Genomic DNA, 9,991 nt, shown 5'->3' on the forward strand with positions numbered 1-9,991 from the left:
CAGTCACTCTGACTTATTGCACTCTGTCCAGCCCCAGCGAGATAACCAAGAGTAATGGTTTTTGATAATCAGGCCACACTATTAATATAACATGAACCACAAGTGCTTTTGTACTGCAGCCCTGGTTAAACTAGCAAATCTCATTGGAATATAAAGAAGGGGTGGGGAGTCAGGTTCTGTTTTCCGCTGCTTCGGCACTGAAAAATAGGACTCGTGGTGCTGTCTTGGGTGGTTCATGTCTCAGGGAACACATGGCAGCGCTTGAAGAATGTTTCCCTTTAGAACCTCTGGTCCTTTCCGCTCCCTTCGAGCTCAGCAGCTACGCGCTAGGTCAGGACTGAGGTCCATGAATTGTAACAGATGGATTTCGAACGGCAGTTCTGTTGGCTGGGGTAAAGCTGGTGAAGCGGGCCGAGGTCCGTAGCAAGCTGGGTTTACGCTGGTCTCTCGCTGGTCTGTGACTGTTGAAATATTGCTGGGTGTAAAGGGGCTCATTTTGGCCAGTGTGAGCAATGGGGAATGCTGGCCCTTCGTTGTAAATGTTAATATGAAGGAAAATAGGAGGGAAGTGCTTTTGGTGGTAAGAGTCAGGCAACATAATCATAACAAGTAAAACCAGGCTTAAGCATGTTACTCCGGTGTTTATTCGTATGGTGACATTTACTGTTACTTTCCTCGAAAAGGCAATGGTTTCCACGGATTTTAACAACCCAGAAACCATTTTGAAGTTATCTTTGGACACACGATGTGTATCTCTGTCGCAGACCTCTCCATTTCCTCGGCCATGTGCACTGGGGTGAATCCAGTCTTCACAATCAGTGCTTGGACTATTTTGGTAAATTGGAGGAGACGCGTATTCAGTGAAGAGATGCGTAGTTCCTGAATTTCAGAATGAGGAGAGAAGTTTGGAAAGGGCTGGTTAGAGAAGCTGAGGCGTGACAGTTCCATCACTTAAGAACCTCCTCCGTGCCATGTTTTCCCTAAAACTTCCCCTTATAACGCATATCAGGAGTGGCTCTCCCTGGACCTCTCCAGCTTTCATCGCAGAGATGAAGGTCAATGTCTACAGTATTTCGATTGTGACGCTCTGGTGGCGATGGCTGTATACCACCCTTATACTGTTGATCATTCATTCATTAAATATTTATTGAGCATGTACTGTGTGTCCGCCAACGGACCAGGCATGGAGAAGGAGGATGAAATAAATCTGCTTCAAGGAGATCTGAATCTGGTATGAACAAACAGACATGTACATAATTGATTATAATACTTGGTAAAATGTGATAAGGAGAAGTCCTTGTAAGCTGCAGTGGGCAAGATTACACTGAACAAGAGAGAATTAATGAAGATTTTGATGCATTTAAGCTGAGCCTTGAAAAACGTGTCTGCTTTGCATACATGTTTTATCTTCCCTGCTATGTTGTAAATTAGTTGAGATTAGTCACTATGTCTAATTTATATCTTTACAAATTATTACATTGAGCAGAATGTTTGGTCTCTCAATGCATTGTATTAATCGGTACCATCTATGAGCACTGACTATGTTTTAGGCATTGTTATAAGCATATGCTATCAAATTTAATCCTTCCAGCGCCTCCTGCAGTAGGATCCAAATTACCCCTATTTTACAGAGGAAAGTGAGGCACAGAGAGGCCAACTAAATCGCCTAAGGTCACAACTATTAAGTGGAGAGGGTGAACTGGAGCCCCAGCAGTCTGGTCTGACTGCAGAGACTACATTCCTCACCATACACTCGGCCTGTGGTCAACAAACATTGTTTGAATGTTAAATAAGCTAGCAGCAGTTTCTCAGCAGTTATAATGTGATTTCATTTACCACTGCAGAATTTCTTAAGAACACTTAGCTCAGGAAACAAAACAAAAAAATCATCAGGGTGCATAAAAATCAGTTTATGATTAAATTATTAATCTCTGCAAGACAGAGACAAGCGCTTGCCCACAATGTATTTGTTCTCTAAAAAGCCTTCAGGTTGTGGATTATCTAAGAGGGTCTTGACTTATGCTGATACTTTTTGAAAATAGTTTATACTGTTGGATGAATACACATCATTGCTCTTGGCACGAGTCCATTCTCATCGCAGAGTGTAATGAAGACACATCCACCCAGTAAACTTGGATTCCATGTTCCCGAGTCTCCAGCACCCTTGATGTTGTGTGGGGAGCACAGAACAATTCTTCCCTGTAAGCAGAGGAGAATCATGGACATCTGGTTCCAGAGATGATCAATAGCTTGATCTTGTCTGCGCAGATAGGACCTCCTAGTGGCATAGATTGTAGGGAGTTGGTGGACCAACTGGGTAGAGAATAAGCAATGGTAACATCCATGCAAGCAAGCGAGTCACATCCAGACAACTGCTCAGTTAGAAGAGGGAGGAAACAGAATGTGCCCCAAGTGGGGCAAATACCTGCATTTTACCATGTTCAGTGTCTGCTTCAATCCTATATCCATGATACAGTTAAACTTATTTCCAAGACACACACACACACACACACACACACACACACACAGGTTGTGAAAAAAGTGCATATGAAACTAACAGATACACTTATTCTCCTAAAAATTGGCAAAGAACAAAGAAAGCTGGAATATCTCGTTTGTTGAGGTTGCTGACAAATGACTTTTCTTATACATCACTGCATGAAGTACAAAAACATTGCCTTCTTGGTAATTTGGAAACTCTATCTAGAGCTATAAAACGTTATGCCAAAGGTACACCTAATTTCATGGCTAGTAATTCATCATAAGAAAATAATTAGCTATGAACATAAAGATTTGTGGACGCTGATGCACATCTAAAATTATTTAAAATATTAAAAGGTAGAGATAACCTAAATGTTCATCAATAGGGAAGTGAAGAAATACATTTTAGCACATATATAAAATAAAATACAAAAAAAGAAGCAGAGTACAAAACTGTACATACAAAGTTGTCTTGATTTAGGATAAAGAAAATGCACCGCACAGTAAACAGTAACTAATCTGTGTGGTAAAATTACTGATACTTTTTGTCTTTTTCCTTTACACATTTTATCTGGTTTCCCGAATTTTATGCCATGAACAGGTATTGTTTTTATATTGTGAGTAAAAAATAAATATAAGGGGCACCTGGGTGGCTCAGTGGGTTAAAGCCTCTGCCTTCGGCTCAGGTAATGATCCCATGGTCCTGGGATCAAGCCCTGCATCAGGGGTCTCTGCTCAGCAGGGAACCTGTTTCCTCTTCTCTCTCTGTCTGCCTCTCTGCCCACTTGTGACTCTGTCAAATAAATAAATAAAATCTTTTTTAAAAAAAGGAAATATAAAGTCCTATTTATGTATTCTTAAATACATAAGAATTTATGTATTTATTCTTAAGTAGGCTCCGTGCTAGGCAGCGTGGGGCTTGAACTCACAACTCTGAGATCAAGACCTGAGCTGAGATCAAGAGTCAATGCTCAACCAACTGAACCACCAAACCATACCTGTAAAGTCCTATTTAGGACACTGTGGGCATGGTGAAGATCCATCCAGAAGGCCCTGGACTTTCTCTGTGAGACAACACTTGTCCCTTTTCTTCCAGAGTCCACTCTCAATTGCTGAAATCAGTGATGCCTTTTTCCTCACCCTTCCACAGTAAATTGTAGAAAAGGTAGAACTTTCTGATAAGATATGAGAGAGCAGCCATTAGAAGAACTTGGAAAAGGAATGGGTATTTGGAATATATCTCCATGGGGAAAATATAAGCTAGTTGATATGGAGAACTTGTTAGAAAACAGAAAATTTCCTTCCTGCCTGAGTTATGTCTAATTGCTATATGGGTAAGTTACTTTCTGGATTGTGGACATAGGCATACAATATAGATTGCTTTTTGCTTTGCAAGTGATAATGCCTAAGCTTAACAAGTCAAACATTATTAATAGATTTTAATATGAAGTTTTAAGAAGAAGAAATAAAAGGAAACAGTATTGAAAGAGATGTGAACATTTCCTAAATATTGCTTTGTACTTCCCTAGATAAGTATTAATGTCTACATGGCCACAATGGAATAACAATAGCAAATATTAATTACTATACCATTGGCTTATGAGAGCAACAGTGTTGGCCTATTCCATAAATGCTTCTTTTTAGTTTAAACCTATGAATCAAATAAGTTTGGTTTTCCCAGATATTGTCAAGATACAATGTCATTCACTCTCAATTATACTCCTGTTCATATGATTCTGTACAATTGAATTCCCTTGTTTTCATACTTGACATTCACTCATTTATTGAATATTTACTGAATTCCTATGATGTAACAAGAAACAAGACCTTTAATTCACTCTTTAAATTTTATTTCCAACCTCTTAGGGATTTTCTAAAACTAATACCAATTATTTTTCTCTTACTCTTCCATCCAGTACCCAAAATGGTATGTGGCATGTTTATTTTTTAAATTAAAGTGAATTAAAATAAATTTTTAAAAATTTCATTATATCCCTTGAGATAATTGGAAACATAAAGTAACATAACATAGAAGAAAACTTGCCTTTATATCTCTGTGTGTGTGAATATGTGTTTAGTATTGGAAAGAAGCCTTACAGCTAATCAGTTAGATAATACACAATCAGGAAAGCAACAAAAATTTTTATGGTCCTTAAAAAATGGTAATCGTAACTGACAACATAATTTTCATATAGTAACTTGGAGAAAATGGAAATATTTTAGTTTGTTCAACTTTCAGATTTGAATAGCAATAATAAAAAAAATTCTGTTAACTGTATTGTGGCTCTAATTATATTAAAATAATTCAACAAAAATTAAAGCTATTATTTAATTTAATATACTAAAATTTATAATTTAATTAAATAAAAATAAATAATTCAAAATATAAGGAACACTATGATCTAATGGCACAGTCTATTAATATAGCCCTGACAAAGAAAAATGACTTAGTATCACAAAAAACTAAAATTGGAATCAACTTTCTATAATCCTAACTGCTCATTTTAAGAATAAGGAAATATGGTTATAGACAAGTTGAGAAACTTTTCCAATATACTCTTGTCAGCCAGGGGTGAGCCCAATATAAAATTCAGGTTTTCAGATTTCCTTCATGGTCACCTTGCCTCAGCCTGCATGAGGCAAATTCCTCTGCTAAAACTCTGATCTGTTTGGTAAATGGTTTCTTTGCTAGCAGACCAAACTACCTTTAAGAAAGCTCAGTGTCAGAATAAAAAAAGAAGAAAGAAATAAAGAAAGGAAAAAAAAAAAAAGGAAGGAAGAAATCATTGAACAGTGTAGGTAAATAAAAAATAGGAGTATATTTTTACTATAAAAATAGAAGTACAAATGTCTTGTGTAGTATAAAATATTTGGAGGATTAAAATATATAGAAAATAATATAAGTGATAGAAAGGACAAAGGAAGTGAAAATGTAATATCAGCATTATTTGAGAAGGTAAAAACATGGACTATAATTAAACAAGGATGCATACTTTAGTATCTAGAGTAATTATTAAAAATAATGATAAAATACTAAAGAACTAATAGAAAATAGGATGATAGAAAAATAATTGAAAAGAAGGAAAAAAGGGAGAGAAAACCACACATAAAGCATAAGGAACAAATAGAAAATAATAAGATTATAGCTATAAAACTATAGACATCAGTAATTACATTTAATGTAAATGGCCTAAAACTCCCATTCAAAGAGAGAGGTGGTCAGATTGGATGAAAAGCAAAAGCCAACTATATGTTGCTTATAGAAGACATGTCTTACATATAAATATATAGATAATTTGAAAGTAATAGGATAGACAAAGGAATAATCCAAATCCTAACCTCCCTCCCCCAAAACTGCTGTATTTATAACAATATCCAAAAAAGGAGTATTTTTAAAGAGAAACAGTGACATTTTAAAATGATAAAAGGATCAAACTGCCAGGTATATATAAAATAATCATAAGCTCCTAACAACATAGTTTCAAAATAACAAGTCAAAAACTAACAAAAACAAAAATATGCATAGATTTATCTATAACTGTGGTAAGAGAGTGTAACACATCTTATTAATTGATAGAGCAGAAAAAATTCAATGAAGACATAAAATATCTGAATCTAAAAATACATAGTATGTTCATGTGCATGTGGAATATTTACCAAAGTTGACCATATCCTGGATCATTAAGCAAGTTTCAATTTTTGAAAAACTGAGATCCCAGTGTGTTCTCTGACTTGAGCAGAATTAAGCTAGAAATCAATAAAAAGATTTTTAAAAATCCAATTTCTGGAGACCAATTTCTGGAGACCATCCATCCTTGGAGGGATGCCTGGGTGGCACAGTTAGTTAAACATTTGACTCTGAGTTTCGACTCCTGGCCTTGGTCTCAGGGTTGTGAGATCAAGCCCCACATTGGCTCCAAATTCAGCATGGAGTCTGCTTACATTTCCTTCTCCCTCCGCTTTTGCCAATCCCCCCACGCACACACTCTCTCTCTCTCTCTCTCAGATAATAAATAAACTTAAAAAAATCATTTATGTAAAAATAAGAAATTACTAAGGAAATTAGGAAATATTTTGAGCTAAATGATAATGAAAATATAACATCAAAACTTTTAGAAATTTGTGAAGGCTGTGATGAGAGGAAAATTGATAGCCTGAAATGGATACACTATAAAAGAAAGGCTGAAAATCAATAATGTGAGAATTGACCTAAAGAAATGTAGTGTAAGAACCCAAAACAAATGAAAAGCAAAAAAAATAACAAAAAAAAAGCCCCAAAACAAATAAAACAAAAGGAACAATTAAGTACAAAAGTAGAAGAAAAGAAGAAAAGGAAACAAACAAAATTTACAACAGGAATAAATCACTAACTCAAAATTTTATTCTTTGAAAAGATTCTTAGATTTATAGGCTGATCAAAAAGAGGAGAGAAGATACAAAATATCAGTCTTAGAACTGAAAAATGGGCTGTCACTGCAATCCTAGAGATATTAATAGGGTAATAATAATATGGAAAACTTTATGTTAATAAACTTGAAAACTTAGATAATATAGATAGATTTCTAGAAAAAGACAAGTTTTTAAAACTAATGCAATTTTAAATAGAAATTTCATATTGTTCTTATATCCATTAAATAAACGAATCCTTAATGAAAATCTCACACACACACACACACACACACACACACACGCAAAATTTTTAAACCCAGATGGCTTCAACAGTGAATTCTTTCTTCCAAATAATTAAGGAAAATTACTCCAATCTTATATTCTTAAATTCATTTAAATTCATCTTAAATTCAATCTTATATTCTTAAATTCAATCTTAAATTCTCCCAGAAAATTGAACTGAAAACACTTCCCATTCATTTAAAAGGACTAGGATAGCCTTGGTATTAAAACCTGTAAAGGACTTTTTTTTTTTTTTTTAACCTGTAAAGGACTTTAAAGAAAAAGATAAATACAAGCCGATTTATCTTGTAAATATTGTTGTAAGGGGTGGCTGGGTGGCTCACGCAGTTAAACATCCCACTCTTACTTTTGGCTCCGGTCAAGATCTCATGGGTGGTCGGATGGAGCACAGAGTCAGATTCTGTCCTCAGATGTGTGCGGAGAGGGTGAGTGCTTGAAAATGCTCACCCTCTGCCCTTCCCCCTACTCACGCACATGTGCTCTCTCTCTCTCTCTCTTGCTCTAAAATAAATAGATAAAACTTAAAAAAAATATATTGCTGCAAAAACCCCAAGTGATATATTAAAAAACAGAATCTAGTGACATTAAAAAAATAATACATCATAACCAAGTCAATCTATACCAAGAATTCATCGTTAGCTTAATATTCAAAAATTAATCAGTGAACACCCATATTAATAGAATAAAGGAAAAAATATGATCACCTCAGGATATAAAAAATGGATTAAAATTTAATATCCATTCATGACTATGAAAAGTTTCAGAAAATTAAGAATAGAAGAAAATTTACTTAATCTGACACAGATTATTTTTACAAAAATCATTGACCATATGACTTTACAGACTGCCAAGGTATTTGGCTTCTTTTAAAAAATGCTAATCACCCAGACCAGCCTCTGGAAAATTATGGATCATCAGGGATTAAAGCTAAGAGTTTTTAAACAGGTTAACTAGTATCCAAATCAGTTATTAATCCTGGAGAATTAGCTTGTTCTGTCATTATTTCTAGATTAAAGTTGGTGATTCCCTATATTATACTAGGAAAGTTCTTGAGTTCCTTTAAAGAACGTGCCCCCCTTTATTCTCATTCTGTAAACATACCTGACAGGACATACTGCATTTACTCTGAACATTTATGTATTTTTCTAAGTATACTTAATGAATTATTATGACATAAAGACAAATTTTTCATCACTGATTTAAAAATTTTAAAAATCCATGGGCCCTCAGGTAGAAAGTGTAGTTCAAAGTAGAGAGAAAGAAAAGATGTATGATGGCATCATGAAGGGATGAGTTCAGAATAGATGAATCACTTAAAGGTTTAGAGTTTCTGTTTTGAGAGGCGGACAATATGCCTGAAGAAATTTATTGCATAAAGAATTATTAAGAATGAGGAAGGAGCTAGAACAACAGAGCTATTCTTCCAAACCTAAAAGCAAAATTCTATTAGCATTCCTTTAGTTATAATTAGATGATGAAGATTTATAATAACGAAAACAATGCCACGATACTCACTTGGGCTGATCCTTTTCTTCAACTTCGCTGCAGGATACAGGACTTTTACTTCCTTGAAACCAAATCCTGAGTTAGTTACACATCAGCTGACATGCAGCTAAGTGTAAAGTGGGCCACTCTCTGGTAGGAGGGACATACTTTTTCCCGTGCGCTGTTACCAAACTTGACATGCCATGAGGAAGAACCTTTGTCAATGCGGGGGGGTGGCGGTACTCATGATAGAGTCTACAATCTGGAGTGGGTTGAAAGATACAGTTCAATGTGAGAGTCAGATTAGTGAAAAACAGATGTTAGTTTCTTGACTGCACACAGGTTGGGTGGAGACATCTAGAGATGGACACAGGAGGAGAAAGGGGACACATAAGGAAATTTAGCATGGAGCAGTTTAAAAAAAACTGTCAAACCTCATTGAGTACTTGCATGTATGTAGAGATTTCTTTGGGATTTGCCCTGTCTGAATCAGTTAACACCAGTAGAGAGGACTGAACAAAATGGATTTAGAAGAATGCTTAAGACAAAGGTAATGATGAGAATCATTGGTAATGGGCTTCCCACAAGAGGTATACTTGCCATGCACATGACCTTCTCCAAAATTTACCTTAAGGCTATTTACACTACAGTATGGCCTGACTCTTTAGGAGTAGATGTATCTGGCTTTATGCACTACCATACTCCCAGAGTCTAATCCAGCGCCTGGCACGTTAAGGGTGCTCAATAACTATATTTGGAATAAATGACACCCAAGATCAACTACTAGCGGTAATAGTTCAATCTGTTTTCCTCTTGATACCTAGATCAATCAAAATTAAACTTTTGACAAAAGTATCTTTTTTCCCTGATGACCTTTTTCCCTTTTCTTCATAGTTAATAAACACTTGATATTCTGATGTTAATTTATGGATCTCAATATCTATGTATTTATATATATCATCTTTCTATCTTTCTATTGAGAGGATATGTATATATATTCACAGGTACATATAATTTGTGAATGCTTTTTACAGGAGTTTCTAAAAGCCACTCTGTGTCATACATTTTCCATGTTCTGCAAACTAAATAAGGTTTAGATAAGGATACATTGCCTACTCTGTCCCCATTATATTAAAACAAGTTAAAAGAGTGTTTCCACCTTTGTACATATGTGACATGGCAATGACCTTGTGGCCATGTATTGTGGTCCCAAAAGCACTCAGGACATCTGGGGGGGAACTCCATCTCCTTTAGACTACAGAGCAAAATATGTACCTTGTCTTAACAAGGATCAAAAATGCTGATTTTCCTAATTGTTTACAATTTGTCTAAA

General features: G+C 35.3%; 1 long non-coding RNA gene across 1 annotated transcript; it reads right to left on the reverse strand.

Annotated features, from left to right (window-relative positions):
- Nucleotides 1-621: 621 nt before the first annotated feature.
- On the reverse strand, nucleotides 622-8,776 carry LOC309841803. The gene is made up of 5 exons (XR_014299320.1): nucleotides 8,689-8,776; nucleotides 7,520-7,674; nucleotides 6,139-6,228; nucleotides 3,480-3,656; nucleotides 622-879 (listed from the first exon to the last, which is right to left on the reverse strand). It is a non-coding gene; the product is annotated as an uncharacterized lncRNA (long non-coding RNA).
- Between the last annotated feature and the right edge of the window lie 1,215 nt (nucleotides 8,777-9,991).

Source organism: Mustela nivalis (genome assembly GCF_964662115.1).
Source record: "Mustela nivalis genome assembly, chromosome: 10".
Lineage (NCBI taxonomy): Eukaryota > Metazoa > Chordata > Mammalia > Carnivora > Mustelidae > Mustela > Mustela nivalis.